We start from the raw sequence: 21,482 nt of genomic DNA, 5'->3' as shown, positions 1-21,482 counted from the left end.
AATATAAAAAATAAATAAAATACAAAACTGAACAGAGGGAGCCTCAAAAAAAAGCAAGAATTGCATTTTATGTCCACACTGAAAATGGGTTAATTTCTTAATAATGTGGAGTTATTTGACTTTAATAAAAAAAAGGAAAGAAGAAGAAAAGAAGAGTAAGCCTTGTAGTGCAAGGCTATACTCACACTAGACCTGTTTGCTGCGTACCGTGCCCGAACACGATTGTCCCCCTCCTTGTTCCCCCTGTGTTTTAGCTTTTTGGGCTATCCAAATTGCGTCGCCTGCCTGATTCAGACAGTGCATGAACAGAATTTAAATTTTGCTGATTTCATTTACTGTTGATGCTTAGATTTAGAGAGGCTCTGGGTGCATTCTCATGCTTGAGGTGTCTCTCACACACCGTGTCTAAATCCAGCAGGCCCGAGCATGGTTCACCATGTACCACACGCCAGCTCTGAGCTCTGTATGGAGAGGGAGCACACTAGTCAAATCAACCAGGCTTTTGGGGGGGATGGGAAATGTGCTCGGGCACGGTGTAGTTCACCTAGTGTGAGTAACCCCCTTTAGAGAGAATAGTGGGAAACAGCTGTGTTTTACACCCCCCCCCCCCCCCCCACACACACACCCACAGCTTTGATGTTGCTTTGTTTGATGTATGTAGGAAATAGAGTTGTTTTCTTGGGACTGTCCTAAAAAATGGACAACCTTACAGGATGCAGCAGTGTATATAAGTGTGTGTTTGTGTGTGTTTTTCAATTCTTAGATGCAAAAAAAAGTTTAGCGCAAAAAGAGTGCATTATGCATTTTGCTAAGTGCGGACCACGCCTAAAGAAGTAGAGAAAGAAGAAGGAAAAAGGGGAGGGAACTCAGGGAAATTTGGGCTGGAGTTCTGAACTGTGTGCTTGAAGAAGCGTGCAGTTATATCCCCCCCTTTTTATTTAATGAGAAGTGGAAGAGTAGAAAAAGGGGGTTGTTGGGGAGGAGGTGGGTTGCGAACTTTCGTCACGAGAGATAGTTAGTTAGGGGAGGTATTTATAGGACGGTTGATTGATACGGGGTGGAGTTAGAACGTAGAGTTCGGGCGTGGTCCTTCTCCCAAACTTTTGTTATTACATAACATCATTAAAAGCTACATAAGAAAGAACTTCAGTTTCTATGAAGTTAAAGGAAAAAAGAGCCAAGAGACGCTGACAAGAGCCACACAGTATGCAAGTTGTGTCACTAAACTGTGTAACTAAACAAAACTAAAGTATGGGGCTTCGTGCCATGTTACGCAAACAGTTGAACTGCTATGCTAACAACACTACTGCTAAGACAGGCTGAAGTCGCCAAATAACTCAAAAATCTAGGAAGGATCCCTGCAAATCAGGATGTATGGACTTCCATTGCCACAGAATTTTATGTCATTTAACTTTGCTGAATTTTATCAGCGATGTTTGGCAGCTACAGTTGCATGTGCTCTAAACAAGAGCAATAAACAAAAGCCAAACGTAATCTTGTATCCAAAAAGTTATCTCCAGTTTATCTATGCTGATAATGCAACCCTCTGCACTCCCCCTTTTACTAGCAATGCCCCAAAACCAGGAGGATGAAGGCTAGCACATACACTTCATCTGATACATGTGAAGTCAGACACCGCCTCTTCTCAAACTGCTGCTGCTGCTGCAGCAATGCCAGCGACTCGGCGCAGTGCAGCGACTCGGTTCTGATACATCAGCTCACAGACGCAACCTTGTGCTGATCAACATCACCCTTTAGATTAATGAGGGGAAAAAGCGCAATCAACCCACCCACATAGAGCAAGGCAATTGTGCAAAAGCAATTGTGCTCTCTCAGACTCCGGCTGCTGATGCCAAGCTGCATGACCGGGATCATAGTGGCAGTGCTTTAAACACTAATTGTTTTATAATCGCACTGCAGACCTCTCATAATCAAACCATAAGGGCCTAGATATTCCCAACCCTAAAGTGTTGGTTGAGTCCTATTATACTGAGAGAGTCCAACAACACACTAAAAAACCAAGAGAGACAGACACACACACACAGTCCATTAGGACCATGTTGTGGTTGGTGGTGCCCTGCAGTGTTGGCACCCCCTCATCAACACACACACACACACACACACATGTATGTGCATATTAACAAGCTCTGTCCAGTTAAGTATTAATGAGGTCGACAAATGATTGATGTGGACAGATATAAACCATTTATTTGAGTGGAGCCTAGAGGGCGGACGCTGAGTGCTTTTACTGAACACACACACACACACACACACACGTGTGCATGCGCTCACACACAGAGTATTGACACATCTGCAATTAGCTGAGACACTCACACCTGCTCCCACAGCGCCATGGGCACAATGTATGTGTTCCTGTCCTGCGCTCATTGATCAGGGAGTGTTTGATGTGCAGTTTATTGATCACAGTGAAGGACACAACCTGGTCAACCTTTAGACGCATCACCTCTGTGTGTGTGTGTGTGTGTGTGTGCATTAAGACTGTATGTAGTGAGGATAAATGATTCTGTCTGACAGGTGAAACCTTTCATATCAGGAAGGCCTACTTTGTTATTCAGTACAGATAAAAGTATTAGTATTAATCAATAACTAATCAAGAGATGTGCAGTGAGCCTCAACTGTATAGCTGACAGTGTCTATCAAATCACAGTAAGGATAAACAAAACTATGCAAACAGCCAATTATTCATTTATTCTATTTATTGTGTCATGTATTCAGCTCTGGAAAAAAAAGATCACTTAAAAATGATGAGTTTCTATGATTTTCCAAAATTGAAAACCTCTGGAATATAATCATAAGGAAGATGGATGATCACAAGCCATCAAACCACCAAACTGAACTGCTTGAATTATTTGCACCAAGAATAAAGCAGCATATAGTTATCCAAAAGCAGTGTGTAAGACTGGTGGAGGAGAACATGATGCCAAGATGCATGAAAACTGTGATTAAAAACCAGCGTTATTCCACCAAATATTGATTTCTGAACTCTTAAAACTTTATGAATATGAACTTGTTTTCTTTAGCATTATTTGCGGTCTGAAAGCTTTGTATTTTTTGATATTTCAGCAAAATAAATGCTCTAAATGACAACATTTTTATTTAGAATTTAGGAGAAATGTTTTCCGTAGTTTATAGAATAAAACAACTACTATAAATAGTAAAATCAGAATTCTTTTTTTTTTCAGAGCTGTATGTACATCCACCCTTCCCCCCTTAGAAGTGTAGCCACACCCATTCAGTCTATATTATTTTAACCTCACCCAATTGACAGTTCAGCCCTGTTCATACAGCCTACAGCATCTTAGGCCCACGCCAAATTAACCCATGACAGTTTAGCCCCAACCAGTGAGTCTTCAGCTCCTCCCCCACCCCATCCATCCATCTATCCATTCAGTCTATAGCATATTAGCATCACCCATTCAGCCTATAGCAGATTAGTTCCGCCCATTCAGCCTACAGATGTTCAACCCTAGCCATTCAGCTTGTAGTAGTTTAGCCCCAAGCCATTCAGCCTACAACCGATCAGTGCCACCTGTTCAGTCTACAGGTGTTTAGCTACACCCATTCACCCAACATATAGCCAATTAGAGAGGATCTCATGTGCATTATAAAACAAAAAGTATTCCTATTCATTACTCTGTAGGTAGAAGTATAGATACTAGGGTTTAAAATACTTCTGTAGAAGTTGAAGGATCAACTCAAGTTTTTTATTTTTTGAAGTACTGGTTTTAAAACTACTTAAAGTCTAAAAGTAAAAGTAATATAAGGACATATATTTTTAAAAGCCAATGACTATACTAATGACTATAATGTGATATATTATAATGTTAATGAAACATTTGAGATGCACTAGGCTATTCCCTGTTTCAGCTGCATAAATGCTGATTGTAAATGAATGTATTTTAGTAGAATATAGTAAATATATTAAAGGAGTTTAGTTGGACTGGAGTTTATCTGGAGTTCTCTTGAGTCTCTGCACGAATCATCTTCATACTAGACTACATACATCTGCTATGTTCTTGCTGGAGTGTGTGTGTGTGGGGGGGGGGGGGGGCGGTGCAAGCGTGATGGATCACAGTATAAACCAATAGGGAGTCAGAATGGTACATGTTTATACTTCTCTACATCCAATCACAATCAGATTCACTCTATCTGGATGGAGAGATTTATCTGGATAGGGGTTTTATTGAAGGATGAGAAGCCAGAATAAAAAAGGGCTGAAATGAAACAGGAGTAATGAGGCTGTTTTCATTAAAATGTAAGGAGTAGAAAGTTCAGATAATTGTGCGAAAATGTAAGAAGTAGAAGTAAAAAGTTGTCTGGAACACAGTTACTCCAGCAAACAATTTGACAATAGCTGTATTAGTCTACCTCAAACTGCTGGAGTTTATCTGATCAGTGATAAGATGCTTAGATCAGCTCCTCTATCAGTCACAAACTACCGCATCAGTCCAGCTCTCTCAGCCTCTCAGGTCTCTAATCTCAGCACGGCTTTATTCCGCCTCACGTCCATTCATGATTCCTGATCAATACACACAGTGTGATCAATGAGAGTGATCTGACGATGCTATGGTAAACAGTGTGGGGATTATATTCAGCAGATTGGGGGGATCAGAGTGGTCAGGGTGAGGCAGTGAGAGTGTAGGGAGGGAGGGGGTGGCTGTATTGAGGGGTGCGGTGGGATCAGGAGGTCGATACTTCAAAGAGACGTCAGTATTGTAATGAGGTCACAAACGAACCTTTTGTTTCTACTGACTCTGTGATTTAGACTGAACTGCAGACGTCAGCGCTCTCTCTCTCTTTCTCTATTCTTTCTCCATCACTCCTCTCTTTCTTTATCTCACTCTTATTCTGTTTTCTATCTGTACAATTCTATCCCAGCTAACAGAGAACGTTCCAAGAATGTTTAGCAAAGTTTTGAAAGGGTTCCACTAATGTTAGCCTGTATTGTTAAAACAACAACAATAATAATAATTCCAGGAACGTTCTAAAAAACATGGTTTGCATCCGGTTATTAGAAAGTTTCTGACATAAAGTTCTCAGCTAGATGAATACTAACATTAGGGAAATGTTAAAAAAAAAGGTTGCAAACATTCCCAAAACTTTAAAAAAGTGTATAAATAAACACTGACACAAGTGGCATTGCAGCAAATTTACCAGAACGTGTAAAAACGTTAAATAAAAAAGCTCTAAGAACATTCACAAAACGTGAGAAACTGAACTTTCTAAGAATGTTAAAGTTTTACTGTAACATTCAGAAAATGTTTTACTAACCAAAAATTAAAAGCTATCCTTTCCATTATCTCTTTCCCTGTGTTTTTCTCTGTACTGTAACGTTCAGAAAATGTTCTACTAACCAAAAATTTAAATATATCCTTTCCATTATCTCTTTCCCTCTGTTTTTCTCGGTACTGTAACATTCAGAAAATGTTTTACTAAAGAAAAATGTAAAGCTATCCTTTCAGCTATCCCTCTCCCTCTATCATGTCTTGTTCTCTCTTCTCTTACTTTCCTTTATAAATATATATTTTCTCTCTTTTCCTCTATCCTTTCTTTTCTTCTCCCTAACTTTATTATTTATCTTTCCCACTATCATCTATCTTTCTCTCTCAATTATCATTTCACCTTTTCTTCCTCTAAAGTTTCTTAATCTATTCTACTTCTCTATACCATTTGTCTGTTCCTTCCTCTATTCTTTCTCTCTCTGTCCTTCCCTCTATCTTTTCTCACTCTACTGCTGTTTCCTTTCTTTCTCTGCCTGTCCTTTCTCTTTTTTCTTTATTATCTATCTCTCGCTCTACTTCTGTTCATTCTTTCTCACCCTCACATGGTCTTTCTCTTACTCTTATCCATCCTTTCTCTCTTCTCTTTTTCTTTGTACCCATACTCTCATCCATAATTCCCTCCATTTTTCCTCCTTTTTCACTCTTTTTACTCGCTGTTACCTCCAGTCTATTTCAGCTGTTAATATTACTGTTAATGAAAGCTTGTCCAACTCAGCAACAGTTGCTGTGGAAGAAGACATTAGTGGGCGGAGTCTGAGCAGAAGCGCTGATTAAATCAGAAGTCTAGTTCTGCTCTTTAGCGCCCTCTGTCAGATCAGACCAGATCCACTAAAACTCCAGCTCCGGCTCAGCCGAGCCCCGGCTCCAGCACTCCATCATTACTGCCTGCAGCTCAGCCAGCCCAGCACACGCGAGAGCGGGCGAGAGAGGGAGAAAAACACGGAGAGAGAGAGAGAGAGAGACAGAGAGGGGAGAGGGAGGGATGGAGAGTATAATAAGTCAGAAAAAAGGAGAGAGAGAGAGAGAAGGAAACCTAATGCAAAACAGAAACAAAAGGACGTCCAAAGGTCAGGCGTCTAGAGTTACGGTTCAGTCCTCAGCCAGAGAAACGTGTTTTCTATTGAGGAGAGTTCAGCCCGGTTTCTGGTTCTGCCCTGTGGTGGAGCACGCTACTCACGCAACACCGCATCCCGCTAGCACGCTACTGCCTTAGCATTCACCAAACCCCTCCCTCCCTCTACCCTTCTCTCTCTCTCTCTCTCTCTCTCTCTCCTCTTCTGTCATTTAGCTCTCTCTCTCTCCTCCACATGAGGGAAAAGAAAAATAGAAGTTTCTTTCCTTCTCTCTTTCTCTTCTCTGGCTGCTGTGGGATCAGGGTGATAAAGGGGTGAAAACGGGGGGCCTGGGGACAAAAAGTCACTTGCAGGGGCACTGTTGTTGCCAAGTATGTGTGTGTGTGTGTGTGTGTGTGTATTTGTAAAAGAGCGAGAGACAGAGAGAGACAGAGAGAGAACAATAAGACAATAGGACCAGAACTTCTGAATTATTTTTAAAAAAGAGAGAGACAGCAGAAAGAGGGAGATAGTTAAGAAGCAGTTATAAGAGAGAGCAAAAAGAGAGAGATAGGTAGTTAGAGGCAGATATAAAGAAAGAGTGCAGGAGGCATAGAGAATTAAGAAGGAGAGGCAGACGTAAAGAGAGAACAAAAACAGGGAGAGATAGTTAGAGGCAGATATAAAGAAAGAGTGCAGGAGGCATAGAGAATTAAGAAGGAGAGGCAGACGTAAAGAGAGAACAAAAACAGTGAGAGATAGTTAGAGGCAGATATAAAGAAAGAGTGCAGGAGGCATAGAGAATTAAGTGGGAGAGAGATAGATCGGAAAGAGGGTGAGAGATAGAGGCAGACATAAAGAGAGAACAAAAAGAGGGAGAGATAGTTAGAGGCACATATAAAGAGAGAGAGAAGTGAGCGGGAGAAAAATAGAGGCAGATATAAAGTGAGACAGCAGAAAGAGGGAGAGAGATAGGGGCAAATTAAGGGGAGCAATAAGAGGTAGAGAGTGATAGAAGCAGATATAAAGAGAAAGAGAGTGAAAGAGAGAGAAGGAGCAAAAAGAGGGAAAGAGATATTTAGAGGCAGGTTAAGGGGGGCAATAAAAGAGAGAGAGTGATGGTTAGAGGCAGATATAAACAAAGACAGAGCAGAAAGAGAGAGAAAGATGTAAAAAAAGATGTATAAAGTGAAAGAGATAGAGGCACATAAAGAGAGAAATAGATATTGATATTAAGAAAAATAGAAGCAGATAAAAGGGAAACAATAAGAGAGAGTGATAGAGGCAGATGTAAAGAGAAAGAGCAGAAAGGGAGAGATGTACAAATATGAAGAGAAAGAGATAGAAGTAAAGAGAGAAACAGCAGAAAGAGAGGGAAAAATAGAAGCAGATAAAGAGAAAGCAATAATTTGTAGTTATAGAGTTATAGTTAGAGGCAGATAAAAAAGAGAAAAAGAGCGAGCAGAAAGAGGAAGATAGTGATAGTTAGAGGCAGATATAAACAGAAAGAGAGAGAGCAGAAAGAGGGAGAGAGTGATAGTTAGAGGCAGATATAAAGAGAAAGAGAGAGAGAGCAGAAAGAGGAAGATGGGTGTAGATATAAAGGGTAGGAGATAGAGACAGAAATAAAGAGAGAGCAGAAAGATGGAGAGAAATAGAGGTAGAACAAGGGGAAGCAATGAGAGGGAGAGAGTGATAATGGCAGATATAAGGAGAACGAGATAGAGGCAGAAATGAGAGAAACAGCAGAAAGAGGAAGAAAAATAGAAGCAGGAAAAGGGGAAGAAATGAAAGAGAGAGTGATTGTTAGAGGCAGATATAAAGAAAGAAACAGCAGAAAGAGCGAGAGAGATGCAGACATAAAGGGAAAGAGATAGAGGCAGAAAGAAAGAGTGAGAGAGAGAGTGTGATAGTTAGAAGCAGATATAAAGAGACAGAGCAGACAAATAAGGAAAAAATAGGAAAATGGAAGGACAGAGGAAGTATAGAGTGATGCATATAAGTGAGTAGGCTCTGTGTGTGTGTGTGTGTGTGTTTCCAGCATTAGAATCAGCACCATGAGATTACTCATCGCTCTCTCTCATCTCCACAGAGACTCAAATCATTACTACACACACACACACACACACACTCTCTCTCTCTCTCTCTCTCTTACTCACTCACACAGATGTTACTTTTTTCCACTTTTAAACTCTAGGATTATGATTCATATACAGTATTAATGTTTCTGAGCTGATTAGCCGTGTTCAGTTTTGGTCCAGATGTATCCAGACTGTTCTCAGCCACAATGATAACATCAACAGATCAACTGATGCTGACGCCGCCGTTCACACGCAGCGTGAATAATCACTATAGAAAAGCACTGACCAATAGAACGGGACGCTCTGGAGACGCCGTGACACTCGAGCCTCGGGTCACCTAGCGCATAGAGAGCTAGAGGGGTTTACAACGGTGTTCTCTGGAGTGATGGAGCTCCATCCGCTACAAAACTCACTGGTGCAATCATATTCTCCTCACAGCAATGTTCCAACGTCTAGTGTAAAGCCCTCACAGATAATTAGAGGCTGTTGCTGCGGGAAAGTGGGACAAACGCCCTATTAATATCACTGATTCTAGAATAAACAGAGCGTTGAGCAGCAGGTGTCCACATATTTTTAGACATGCATGTAAAGTGTTGCAACCTGTTTATGTGAGAGAGAGAGACAGAAGAGAGAGAGAGAGAGAGAGAGAGAGAGAGAGAGAGAGAGAGAGGAAGATGATGAAAATGACAGGAGAGGAAGAAGAGAAAGAGAGAGTAGACAGGAAAAGTATTTACAGAGATGAGACTGGAGACAGTCAATGAGCAGTGTTTGTTAGCATTGTTAGCCTAGCATGTCCTAAATGTCCCTAAATAAATATAGACGCTGTGGGACAGTAATCAATTTTACTTTTTGGATTTTATTTTTATTTTTAATACAAAACCACTGTTTTAAATCCTACATAAAGACCTTGCACAGAATGTAGGACTTTTACCAACCTTGGTGAAAAATAAGTATACTTAATTGTACTTACACTGAGAAATGTATGTTATGGTTTATGTACTTACTTAAAATATGTTAAAAGTATATTAATGTTATGCTTTCATCAAATGTTTGAAAATAAACTGTGACCGTATGTTTTAAAAAGTGCAATATAGTGTATTTAAAAAAAGACTACACTGAAGTACACCTTGGTTTAATGTAATTTAATATTATTCTATAATACCTATTTCCAAATATACTTTTTTGTACAATAGTGTACATTTATACACTTTTTTTGAAAGTATATTAAATTATTACTTCTTATAAAAAAAAATTAAGGTAAATTTGTAGAGAATTTGTAGTACAGTATATTAAAATATACAATATTTCTATACCCAATGAAGTGTAGCAGAAGGGTGCAACATACAAAAGACAGGAACAAGAAGCATATCTGTACTTTTAATATGTAAATATATTAAAATCAATTCTTAGTACATTTCTAATATACTCAGTGTATAAATAGTGATGCAGTTGTAATCCTCATTAAATGTATCATAATTGTATTGTACTGTAAGCATATTTAATATATGGGGTTACATACATGAAGTAGTTTAAATGTTTAAATGTTACTTAAGTATATATTTAAAATAGTATATTTCCATTTAAGTACAGTTAAGTACACTTAGCACAACTTAAGTAAAACTTTTGTACTATTTTTATACTGTAATTAAAGTATAATAAGTACAAAAAAAACGTTTCATTTTATCACTCATTAAATATACTGATTAATAATAATGTGGCTACAAGAACACTTTAGTGCACTATAGCATAAAAATAATGCTTAGTATACTTTAATCTCCTTTTTTCACTAGGGAAGGTTTTATATCAATTTCATATAAAAACAGTGTTTAGTAACCTTTATTTATAAGAGTGTAAAACTGCTTAGACAGCTAAACTCACAGGGTGCAGCTTCACACACTTCCTTATCTGGCTTTTGCACAGAAGTGTACAGAAATACGAAGCAGCGGAGAACCTGTATGAGTGTGTGTGTGTGTTAGTGTGTGTGTGGGTTTGTGTGTGTGTGTGTGTGTATAAGTGTGTGTGTGGGTTTGTGTGTGAGAGACAGAGACAGAAAGCAGCTCCAACCAGCTCCCCACACACACACTCACACACACACACACACACACACACTCACAGGTGGGCAATGAAACAAGATGAACAGACTCAAACGCGTCCATTCAGCAGAACACAGACTGTGGGGGCGCTATAGAGTCATTTATCAGCCCTCAGTCAGCAGCAGTCAGCCAGCTTCACAATATATAGCGGCACAATATATTGGTTTAGCACCGCAGTGTTTACATACGCAATATAATCTGCACTGTTAAATCGGTTTAAACATCATACTGCATTTAGTTTTGCTGCTCAAAAATGATTTTCCTTTTAAACTGTTCATTTTTCTTTCATACCTTTTTTTCAGACCAGATTATATTTATATCCAATAATAGAGATGCACAATATAATCGAACACCAAAATTAAGTGAAAAGAAAGACAAAGGACAAAAAAACACAAGCAGCACATTTATGCAATGGTGAAAAAGAGATTCGTTATTCATCCTTACGACAATTTTCACATATTACTTTGTTCGTTTTTGGCCATGAATGTTTAATTGTGTGCTTTTCTGCTCAATTTAACCCTTTTAAACCCTTTCAAACCCGGCATCTATTGATGATCCTTTTTTCTTAATGTTGTTTTACATAACACTAACTAATACTCCTTGTTGTCCATCAGCATAGAGCATAAACCAGCCAATGAACAAGTTTACAAGCCAATGATATAGTACCTTAGCCCCGCCCACTTCACTGGCAAGTAATTATAGCTCATTTTTGCTATTTATTTTTGTGGTTTAGACACTTTAATCACGTTCATCCTACTGTGTAGGATTGGTTTGTGACATAAAAAGGTCAATATCAAATATAAAATAATAACAGAAACATCCAGAAGTCATTTATATTAGCATTAATATCCAGTATGAATTTTGTCCTTTACAAGGTGGTGTTTCTGCCTTTAATCCAACAATTCAACGTAGGCTATGGACCAACCACAAATAATAAAAATAGTAATATAATAATAACATGCAGTATGAGTTTTCTTAAAACATCATACAACGTTAGTATGCAGTAGGGGTGGGCGATATGGCCCTAAAATAATATCACGATATTTCATGGTATTTTCGTGATATCGATATTCTTGGCGATACACTAAACATACAAAACACTAAATTAAATATATATATATATATATATATATTTCAAGAATACACTACTGCAAATTTTAATGTTATTATAGCATCTGATATGGCATGGCACACTTCTAACTGAGGTATTAAAAAATACAATCATTTTATCAGATTTGTAACAAAAAGTCAATGACCCACACATGATGTCATGATACTAATAATAGTGCACTCCAAATATCTCCATATATTCGGAATTAAAGTAAAATAAATGATATTGGACAGATATAGTCTGTCTCTAGTAGATATATAATGGTAAATGAGAACAGTGTAAATTTTTCTTTTGCTAAAAACAGTAAAAAAGCTGTACCCTGATGTGATAATTAGGGGTGTGTGATATGGCACGATATTGGCCTACACTTCATCATCAGGAAATATATCCTCACGTTTTCACCTGACTCACAATATACAGTGGGATTTCCCTTCTGTGAGTCACTTCCTCTTTAAACATCTGTACAGAAACTGTAGCTTAATAAGAGGAGCTCAATAAGCTTTATTAACTGGATATTTCTAACATTACTGATGCCAGTTCAGGTTCCGTTAAACAATATCAGATATACAAATACATCAGAGAAATGTGTGATTGTTAAGAACATTTTGAAAAGGTTTAAAGAGCCATCTCCACTTGTTATAAATGTTATTTATTGAGATTTTAAAGGTTCTTTACACTAAAACATAATTTTTTGTGACATGCTTCAAAGTATTCGGAATATATATACTCTTAAAGGAGTGTATATTAAGTCTTGTTGGTCCATAAAAATAAAGATACCTGCTAAATGTGTCATAGAAAGATAAAACAATCATCATTTTATATTGAAAAATTGTCATTTATCCATTTCAAAGGTGTATTAACTTCCCTCTAAAAGTTGCTACAAAAGGGTTTCTTTGAGCAATACCATAAAACAACCAATTGGTTTTACCATTTTTTATGGCTTTTTCCACTCATACAAACCTCTCTATTCAAGAATGGATCTTTATATATTTCCAAAAGTGGTTCTCCAATGTCTGTGGACTTTGAAATTCTTGAAATCCGATGCGGAACACAACACAGTCGATGGATTATATCAGCTGTTTTGTTCATTTCCAGTGATCTGGATTGCAAAATTCAGAACTGATAACTGGATCCAAGGTCCAGATTTAATGACCAACTGCCGTTCAACGGCATCAATCAAAGTTCAACGGCATCAATCAAAGAACCACTTGTAGCTTGTGTTAACGGGTTATTTGTGTAGATATGTGAACAATATCTTGAATCAAAGCCACTTGGTTTAAATGTCAAAAAACAGGAAAATGAAGAAGAGCACTCACCAATAAAACCTTTATCAGATTTAAATCATACTGAAATATCTTCTCCACCAGTTTTAACAGCAGTCAAGCTGCAAGAATCTGTACTTTACACTCACTTTCTTTTTTAATGCCACTGTAAGTAAGTCAAAAACAGTTCATGTTAGATTATAACACTCCCGCTATCATCGCCAGATTGGCCACTGACAACCCCGACTTCATTTAACAGCTCTAAACGTGTAAATATTCAAACCCAAGCCACCCGAAACCACCTACACACGGGAGAAAGCCATAGAAGGACGGGTAGAGGGATCACCCCGCTCCGCTGGCCCCTGCAGGAGCGGCCCCCGGGGGAAAACAGCTGCTTTATTCCAAAGCTAGCCAATGCAGCGCCGCGTCCATTCATACTGCTGATGGAGCATTAACACGGCTGTCAGTCAGTCCAGCGGCAGCACCGGGATCTGCCGCACTGAGCATAAATCACAGTCAGAGCAGAAAAGACAAGAAACAAGGGGAAAAAAACAGCACGTCTCCATTCGGAAACGGACCCGGGATCCTCCCCTTACACCCCCAACAAAACACGGCTCTATACAGCTGGATAAAAAGGTTCTTCTGCTTGTGACAAAAAAAAAGCAAACGCGCTTTTTGTTGCTCTTTCGCTCTTTAATTCAGGGTCATTCACGGGCGCTTCTTCAGTAAAAGCAACAGTTACATACAGAATCAATGAACAGCTCTTTTACAATATGACTAAAGGGTCACTTTTTAGCAGTATATTAATTTTCTATAGCATGAAGAAGGGTTATTGGATTATTTTAACGTGTTAACCTCCATTGAAACCACTTTTAAGTATTATATTGATGAAACTGGGACACAGTTGCACATTCAGTGTGTGTTTCTTTGTTTTTTGCTGAACTCCGTGGTATATAAAAGTTTTTTTCTTGCTTTAATATCCCCTTTCATATGCGTCTGTTCCAGAGAGTCCTGTTCACTGCTAGTCTAGACTTCTCTACAGGACTAGACAAGCTGTATGTGTGCATTTGCACTTCTATGTTAGCAATAGCTGAGTTGTATAGAGTAGCAAAATGCGTGACAATGGCTTAATACATTCTAATACAGAACCACTGCCTTTACTGAAGGACCGTTAAAGAGTTACACGCCCTTATTTTACAGATCATCCGTTCAGAAAATCAGTTTATTGCTATTCAGTAAAAGCAACAGTTCACATCTCTATAGGTTTACTTTATAGCAGTATGTTCATTCTCTACAGTACAGAGGTTGTTGGACTATTTTAATGTGTTAAACCTCCGTTAAAACCCCTTTTATTTTGCTACACAAACTTAAAAACTGTTTTTCTGTGGGTGCATTACTAACAGTTAAAGGTTAAACTGAACAAATAAAGGTTACAACAATGCATGATAACGTGATATCACGATAAACAACTGCAATTCTGTGGAGTCGGTTGTTTTGTTTTTTAAAGAATGCTTTCATTCCTCTGGTCACCAAGAACGGCTGGTCTCGTTTTTTTGTTATAATTACACATATACGTTGATAAATGCTTTTATAAAGGCTGTTCTCTCCTTAAGTTCTTTAGTGAAGACAAGTAGCAATGCTTAATGAAGCTTGGAGGAAAAAACGACCCTTTACCTTGCACAAAAACGGTTCTGCTTTTGATAAAGTGTAAGATTTATAAACGAAGCACCTGTTTGTTCATAAAACAGTATGATTTGTAGCAACAGCAGCTATTTGTGTGCATAAATCTATTGTGTAGAACCTTCCATGCAGCAACAAAAGGGTTCTACTTTTTTTGTTACAAGTCAAAGAACCTGTTTTTAGTACTAAACAGTGCGTGACTGTAGAGTAACAATAGAACTCTGCTTTTTTGCATTGTTGCATTGAGTGTCCTTAAAAAGGGTTCATCGGTTCATAAGACAAAGGAAAGTATAGGGTTGGTTCTTTTATTAAAGTACCTCTAAAGAATTCTTCTAAATGAATGATCTACACACTTTAATGAATAATATACTGGATCTACTTTAAAAAAGCTATTTGCATGCATTTTTTAAGTAATCCCAACTAAAATATTGTTGAGTAAAAGCTGAGGTTTTTATTTTATTGTTGGACGAACTTAACTTTCTAAAGCTGTTTTACTTAAAATGAATCCCATTGTTTCGTTTGGTAAACAACTAAACAACTAAATTAAGCTTAAACAGCAACATAATTGAATTAAACCTTTACAAAAATCTCCATTAATTTGAGCTTATAGGTACAATTGGAAAATGCAAAAACCTGTTCTTGTGCTGATGCAAAATCACGCAATAAAAAAGAATAAGGCATCCAAACAAAAAATAAATTTTAAATTTGTCTGAATTTACCATTTAAAAAATGTAACAAACATATATTTTTATGCTGAGTGGACTCTTTTTTATTATGTTTTATTTACTAACATATACCCACATTATCGTTTTTTAGTGTGGAAGAGTGTTTAAGAGCATCTCATGTTTTGAGATTGAGATACGCACAGATGCAACTAATGGTTATTTTGGTAGCCATTTAATCTGATGGTTATTTTTTTCTGATTAGCTGATTAGTCAACGATTATTTCTGCTGTTTGTTGTTTAAGCATGGAGAGTACTGATTATTTAGTGAGTAAATATGTAATCTGTTGAGTTTGAGCACTTTTGGAGACACTGATTAAGTTGATTAAAGTGTGAACTGTGTGAGTGAGCCATTTACCCATTTCCCATTACGCTTCTGTCCCCAGCCCGAATAAGTTTAATTTATTTCGAAAAAAATTGAGTAGGTTAGCAAGACTTAAAACATCAAGCTATTACAACTGAATTATGAATAAATATGTTGATTTCTTCTTACTTTTCATTTGAATTCCATTTTACTTAACTATTTATTTTATAAATACTCACACTGATCGCCTGGAATAAGGTGAATTTAGTGGCTAGACATTTAATCATAACATATGATCTCTGCAAATGTACCAAAAGTAGCCCTGGGGAGAATGACTACACACTGATGGTGAGTGTCAGAATCTGGAGAACACACCCAAAATGCAAACTGTTTGTCCCAATAGATTAAACTCAGTTATTATAAGTTGACTCAACTCAAAGATTTCCATTTTAATGTAGAGGTACCAACAAATGTTAACCTGATTTATAATAGTTGAGTAATGTTTGGAAACATGCAATTTTACATAAAACAAACTTGTTTTATTTGTTTGAGTTCAAACTAATTGTGGGTTTACAGCGTCTAAACTTTGGTTAATTCTGAACCATGGCTTCTACTGATGATGAACCTCACCTAGTGGAGAACCCTAGAAGAACCCAGTTTTCTGGGAAGAGAAGTAGATTCAGGACACGGTGGATGGTGTGATCAGCAGAAAGCACTAGCTGAGAGAGCTCTGAGGGCTGTAATGGGTTGAGCTGCTGAATTGATTGCACTAATGCGCTCTCACCGCTGGCCGCTGCGCTTCTGGAGCCAACCATCACTCCACCATCACTCCGCCACCGCCACCAAGGGCGCCCCCGGCAGGGAACACCGCCCAGCCCCGCTCAGCGCGGTCGATAAACTCTCATAAATATTCTCCTGAAGCAGCTCCGCTCCCCGCCCGACTCCCCGCGCAGAGGACGAAGGTTGGCCGGGTTTATTGCGGCGGCGGACGGCGCGTCCTCTTTGGGCTTGGCCCCATAAAACTCCGCCAAGATAATGCAATAGACTCCGCCCTCCCTTTACTAGAAAATCTAATCAATAATCAATACACTCCAAGAGGGGCTTCTGAATTGGCTTCAACAGGATCCAATGACATTTTCCCCAGACACTGCGCTCCCCGTATGGAAAACCCACTGGTTCATCCCTTTGTCTGATTAGCATCAGTAGATACACTGGGACGATTAAGAGATCCGAGCGTCAGGGATCATCCTTGACATGATAAAACATCATCCCAAAGAGTACTTTCCATTCCTGAGCTCAAATATCAGGATTAGAAAACATACCCAAGCACTTGCTTTTCCAAAAATATCTAATACTCCAATTTATCCATATTAGTTCCCCAAAAAAACACACAAAGCAAAAATAAATCCCATCAGCATTCCCAATAGCAATAGGAATAATTCTAAACAATCCCGAGCATCCCAAATTTTTACATTACTTCAATACTACTTCCAACATTCATTCAACACACATACTAGTCTCTATAATCTGCTACTCTCATTCCAACATCCCCGACATTGCGATCCTATTTCCTGCCCGCTGTCCTGAAATATCCCCAACACCAACCCTTCTTACCACATCAACCAAATTCCCAGCACTGGCAGTAGCTACTCCCAAGATTCCAAACAAACACCTCCAGAAATCCCTGCACCCTTCAAAAAAAAGGATATGCATTTCATAGAAAGACTTAAAAGACTATTTAGCCGGTTCACAATCTCTAGAAAGCTCTGATTTCACTGGTGCACTCCATACTCAGGTTCTTCATGCTTTATCAACTTTATTAAACACGTTCAGCTATGGTTATTTAAGTAGCAGAGGAGTTAAAGGTTGTATAGGGCAGCTATAGTGTTTTAGTTGAAAAAACAATATAGCTTGTTATATTATAGGATTGCACTCTGCAGACTTGCAGGTTTGCCGATACAGAAGCCAATACGACAATACCAACATTTGCAGACCCGCACATTCCCGAACACGTTTACAACTAGAGATGCACCGAATAGTCGGCAGCCGAAAATATTCGACAGAAATCGCAAAAAGACACTTTCGTTGTTCGGTCACAAGTAAAACGACTGAATCATTTTTTAATCAAACAATTCTGTGATTTGTTGCTTGGTTAAAATGCTCAGTGTTCAATAAATATATTGTATTTCATTTAGGCTTAATGAACAACTAGGGATGCACCGAATATTCCCGCAACCGAAAATATTCGGAAAAAATCGCAAAAAGTCACTTTCATTGATCAGCTGAAGTAAAAAGTAAAAATCATTTTTCGAATCATTCTTGTATAGAACAATTCTGTAATTTGTTGCTTGGTTTACATATTCAGTGTTTAACAAATATACGGTATTTCATTTAGGCTTCCATTTAGACGTAATGCATGTGCTAACTTACAACTTTATTCATTCAGTCGTGAAAAAGTGGTAAAATCGATGAAAACCTGCAGAAAAAATCGTGTTCTCGATTTAGAAATGCATTCAACCTCTCAATGTTTTATTCAGTTCGGTTTTAATCTGTTTGTTGTTGCCAAAATGTGTTCATTTCGGTGCATCTCTACCAACAACAAGCCAAAGCCTTTAAACTTTAAACAACAGCAAACCAGAATCTCCTACCTTGAGCTTTCTGAAACAGATCGGCGGCACGCGCAGCTCCTTCTCATATTTATCTCCCAAGTCTGCGCGTGCTAATAATGCGCAGTAAAATCCATGCGCGCGGGGGTAAAAGATCAGATGAAGATGGTGAAGATGATGAAGATGATGAGAGGGAATAAATATCCAGTGTGAGTTCCAGGAGCGTCCGGATCAGCTTTTGTTATTCCAGAAAAAAAGGAGAGGCTTTAGCTGACGAGTCCACAGCGTTAACACACACACACACACACACACTCTCCCTCTCTCACACACCCCCTTCCCCCTACCTGCCCCAACCCCCAATAACTTACCCACAACTACCCCTCCAACACCCCACCAACTCTTTACCATTAAAACCATACAAAACAAACCCCGCGCGCGCTCTCGCTGCCTGCGCTCTTTACGCGCAATTAGAAAATACTCTTGCGCTTTAAAGCGGAGAGCGCGAGCCAAAACCTTGCAGAAATTTGAGCCCCTGCGTGTGTATAAGTGTGTGTGTGTGTGTGTATTTGTTAAAGGCTGGACTACCCCCCACCCCTCCCATACATTTACCCCCCCCTCCCTATCCACCCCCCCACACCACCCTTCCAGCTCTCGAGCGCTCAACTCACCTCATTTGAGTCCGCGCGCGAGGAACCCAACCGAACTGAGCTCCAACTTCCAGCGCGAGAAAAACAAACTACCGAGCAGAGAGAGAGAGAGAGAAACCCGATCCAGCAGCGTCCCACCCAGCCAATCACATTTCATCCTACCTCTGGCTCCTCCCACTCACCCCTCCTCCTTTCCTTCCCTTCCCCACCTCTCTACACTCTCTCTATAATCTCTCTCTCTCTCTTTCTCTCTCTCTCTCTTTAACACACACACACTACTCTTCCCAAAATGTAGATTTTGGCTGTTTTTCCTTCTGCTCTGCTTCCCCCTCTTTTTAAGAGAGAGAGAGAGAGAGAGAGGTTAAAAGAAGGGGAGAGAGGGAGAAGGAGAGAGAGGGAAAAAACAACAGAGAGAGTTAAAGAGTCTGAAAAAAAAGTCTGAAACAATACATACAGATAGAGAAAGAGAAACAAAAGATGTTAAGGTACACAGAGAAAGAGAGAGAGAGAGAGAAAGCTTTAGAAGTAATACACAATTAAAAAAAGAGAGAGAGAAAAAAAAGAGATTGAACTGAAACTGAAGGAAAACAAAAGTTAAGAGAAAGACCAAAAATATCGGAGAGAAAACAAGAGAAGGACAAAAATACAGTAAAAAGAAACAGTGAGACAACCATAAAATAAAATGACTCACAGAGTGAGTAAAAAAAAAAAGAGAGAGAGAGAGAGAGAGAGAGAGAAGAAAGAGCGAGAGAGGTTAAGGAATACTGGGAGAGAGAGAAGGAAAAGGAAATAGTGGGAAAGAGAGAGATCCTGAGGTTTCTTGACACACTATGCCCCCCATCCCCCACAACAGAGCTGCTAGTTGAATCTTTTCCACAGAGCCGTGTGTGTGTGTGTGTGTGTGTGTGTGTGTGTGTGTGTGTTTGGGTTGGAGAAGCAGCTCAACAAGGAAATTTCGACTTTTTAACTGCAGGCTTCAGAGCGAGCCAATGAGGAAACACAATTTATTTTGCTCCAGTTCTCTCTCTCTCATACACACATACATACACACACTTATTGACACACACCATTAGCACACGCACTTTCACCTAAGGGCAAGTTTAAACTCAGCTAAACATGATCATACACACTCACTCTCTCACTCACACTAGCACACTCACTTTCACTAGTGTTGTTTTTTCATGCAGCACCAAACTGCTGTGCCCCACCTGACCCAACCCGACCTCTTAAAGGTCTCAGACCATAGAAAACTGCAGCCTTCAGATGAACAACCTAAAATCAGCAAAGATTGGGACAGATTTAAATAAAGTTATTAAAGTTTAAATAGTGTTTCTCACATTTAGTTTGACTTTTATTTGATTGCAGACAGTTTAAACTCAAGCTAGTCCATATCTTATTTGATCATTAGAGTTTAGATTCTCTGCCTGAGCCTTTGCCCAAGATTTCTCACCACTTTCCTCGGACCCTGAGAGGTTAAGCTGTGATGTAGGTCTACGTTTTAGGCAGTTTACCAAAATTTCAGGGCCCTTGAAATTCTATAAAAGAAGTGTGGATCTAATTTGAGTTTGTTAAAAGTGTAAAAAAAAAAGGGATTTCTTTGCATCACTGGCATTGTAAATTTAAATCAAATTCAAATTCAAATTTATTTGTCTCATACATAGTAATACACAGTTTGACCTCTAGTGAAATGCTTGGAACGACAGTTTGCTCACACAATATTACTAAGCTACATTTTTAAACTTTTTAAAAGTTAAATGTGCATAATATCTAGTAGGAAAAATAAAATATTAAGATTTACAATATAAAAACCTGCGGTCAATCAAACATATAACAAAGATAAACAAAGATAACCTGAACAAAGCAAAAAAAGGATAAAATTTACTTCAAATATTATTTATAAATAACATGAGTCCATGACAGAGATAAAGTTTATGTGTGAATATATGTTGTGTATGTACATGCATGTCCACATTACAGTAAATAAAAGTCCAGTGTATTTGTACCTGTTAACATGTTTAGTATCGTAACCTCTGTCCCCATTTCATGCATGATCGACATATGGAAAGAAACTCCTTCTCATTCTTTCAGTGTTAGATTTCAGGGTTCTGAAGCACTTTCCTGATGGTAACAGAGAGAACAGTCCATTATTGGGATGACTGTAAGCATGTTGGGATCATCAGCTAAAAGTGCTGTATTTCAGAATGCTGGAGACGAATGGAGGTGGACTATTCAATAAAAGTTTGTACTGGTTATCATGTTTTCAAGGATTCAAGGATTCATTTCAACCCAAGTCCATTTCACACCGGAGTTCTCCTTTAAGTGTTGAGGAAAACATCTATATCACTGCAAAAGGGAAAATGTTAAACATATTAACAAATTCAATTTGTTGAAGCCACCAGGAAAAAAAGACGTAAACTAAGTTAATTCTGTATGAATTGAACAAAAAAAAAAAAACAATATCAAAGTAAATGTAAGAAACACTGCATTTTTAATTAGTTTGCATGTTTCAATATGTTTTATCTCCCCACTTAAAGTGAATAAAAAAAACCACCATGTTTTAGGGTTACTTCGTGTCTTTGTGGTGTCACAACCACCAGCACATTCCCATTGATCTGCATCAC

General features: G+C 38.6%; 1 protein-coding gene across 5 annotated transcripts in view; it reads right to left on the bottom strand.

The window, feature by feature from the left end:
- Positions 1 to 18,964, bottom strand: part of sema6dl (sema domain, transmembrane domain (TM), and cytoplasmic domain, (semaphorin) 6D, like) — a 50,710-nt gene extending 31,746 nt beyond the window's left edge. For 4 of the 5 annotated variants that reach the window (XM_049483386.1, XM_049483389.1, XM_049483388.1 and 1 more), the window contains exons 1-2: positions 18,883 to 18,962; positions 18,257 to 18,449 (exon numbers count right to left, since the gene is read on the bottom strand). The gene's annotated coding sequence lies outside the window, so the exon portion shown is untranslated. Of the gene's footprint in view, positions 1 to 18,256; positions 18,450 to 18,882 lie in introns of all 5 variants that reach the window. The other variant, XM_049483387.1, reaches the window with a different exon arrangement.
- Between the last annotated feature and the right edge of the window lie 2,518 nt (positions 18,965 to 21,482).

Source organism: Astyanax mexicanus, chromosome 9 (genome assembly GCF_023375975.1).
Source record: "Astyanax mexicanus isolate ESR-SI-001 chromosome 9, AstMex3_surface, whole genome shotgun sequence".
NCBI lineage: Eukaryota > Metazoa > Chordata > Actinopteri > Characiformes > Acestrorhamphidae > Astyanax > Astyanax mexicanus.
The sequence above is the reverse complement of the archived record's forward strand: the minus strand, read 5'-3'. Positions and strand labels throughout refer to the sequence as shown.